Raw genomic sequence first — 2,432 nt, forward strand, 5'->3', positions numbered from 1 at the left:
TATATATATATATATGCATGTATATATGTATGTATTTATCATGATGATGATTTATGTATGCATTTATAGAATAATGTATATACACACTTATGCACATGTACACGTGTATGTGTGTGTGTGTGTATGATTCAAAATTGTACAAAAAACAAAACAATAGACAGGTGAAGGAACAACAAACAAAGTGTATTATTGTGAGCTCAGGAAAAATGGAAGAGTCTTTGACATTTCAATCCTAAGCTCTTATACAGAAAGAAATGGGGAGAGAAAACAGATGAAGAGAGGAAAAAAACCAAAGCAGAGGGAAAAAATTGTGTCTGAATTAATGGCTACACATGTGTATCCATAAAGAAAATTATTGGGATTTCCAAACACATTCTACATCCAACAACTAGTGTAGCTGGGGGGTGGGGGTTCACCCCAGCCAGCACTTACTTTTCATCCTGTTATAGGCTGTTGCTGTAGACAATATGTGTTTTTTGTGGGATCCAGGGTCAGCAAACGAAAGGGCCACCCCAGGTGGCACACACTCTAGCTATGCTAGTGCATCCATCGGTATTGATATGCTATATTTAATCTAAATGAGACTGTTAGTTAATGTTAGAGGGTATTCCCCCATCTATCCATTTTCTTTACCCACTATTCCTGAGAGGATGGGTGGGGGTAGAGTCCTCAGGCACCTCCTTCATAGGGTCCAGTCAGAAGCAGCTCCCATTGCACTTTCTGGTTGGATTCCCAAATTTGACCAACTGAGACTATGGCTATTATCCAACTACCTCATTCTTGGTATATCTTTAGGTCCTTTGCTGGTTCACTTGGCTTAAAGAATCCATCTTACAATTCTTTCTTATAATATTCTGATCATATATCCATAGTACCATATCTATTGACCTGGGTAATACTGTATATATACTTTTGTGTAGTTTTTTTCCTTATGTGTTCCTTACATTTCCAATATACAGATCATCATCTTCATCATTTAACATCTGTTTTTCCTTCTGGCATAGGTTGGATGGCTAGACTGGAACTGGTAAAGCTAGAGGCAACACCAGGTTCCATAGTCTGTTTTGGCTTGGTTTATATGGCTGGATACCCTTTCAAAAGCCAACCACTCCATAGAGTGTACTGGGTGCTTTTTATGTAGCACTAGCACCACTGCTTTTAATGTGGCACCAGTACTTTTTATGTGACACCAGCACCCACACCAATGCTTTTTACGTGGCACCTTGGTTTTAGGATCTCAATTCTGTTATGGTGGGTAGATTTTCTTGAGTGTAGCAATGTGTCACATATCTTAGTCCTCTATCATCTCTTTAATAAGGTTCAGTGTTTTGAGATTGGCTTTTAATACTTCGTCCCATAACTTTCTGAGTCTCCCTCTTCTACAATTTCCCTCCACTTTAAGTGACTGGCACTTCTTCAAGCTACTTTCCTCATCCATCCACATCACATGACAAAACCAGTACAACAAATATATTTACAAATGCATATGTATGGATACATGTGTGTACACATATTGGACATTTGTATCTATAAATATGTTATGTATGTGTGTTTGTATATCTGAATATATATATATATATATATATGTCACAAATCGAATGTGTGTGGATGTAGTAGTAGTAGTAGTAGTAGTAGTAGTAGTAGTAGTAGTAGTAGTAGTAGTAATAGTAGTAGTAGTAGTAGTAGTAGTAGTGGTGGTGGTGGTGGTGGTGGTGGTGGTGGTAGCAGCAGCAGTAGTAGCAGCAGCAGCAATAGCAGTAACAGCAGCAGCAGTAGTAGCAGTAGTAGTAGTAATAGTGTGCTCTTGGGCATGTGAAATTGTAAACGCTCATTACGCTGCATAAACATGTTTGTATTTATGCCTACATCAATGTTGCTACATGTCCATCTATCAACATGTATGTATCTATACAAAGGTAGATATGGAGACAAAAGAACAAAAAGAAATACACATCTCTGTAAATCTTCATGTGTGTAGTACATATCTAAGAGCTTCTATCAAGCGATGGGAGGCAACTTAGCACTGTGCACATCATGATGATATCTTTGCTGTCCGTTCACATCAACTAACAGCTGCCTACTGGTTGAATAAAAAATGACGACACTGATTAATGGGGAATGTATTCGTAAATCATGAAACTCAAAGTCTCTCAATGATCAGTTTGCCTCCATGTATTTTTCATATATATGCTCTAACTTTATTTCACATTCCCTATTTTTTGTTTGATCAGTACCATGTCTATATATGTGTATCAGTGTATAAGATGTGTGTGTGTGTGTGTGCACTCACACACATACACACACACACACACACACACACATATATATATATATATATATATATATATATATATACATACATATATACATATGTAAATGTATGTATGCATGTTGGTAAATGTATACTATATGTATGTGTGAGTATTAGTGTG

Source organism: Octopus bimaculoides, chromosome 19, assembly GCF_001194135.2.
Source record: "Octopus bimaculoides isolate UCB-OBI-ISO-001 chromosome 19, ASM119413v2, whole genome shotgun sequence".
In the NCBI taxonomy this organism is placed as follows: Eukaryota; Metazoa; Mollusca; class Cephalopoda; order Octopoda; family Octopodidae; genus Octopus; species Octopus bimaculoides.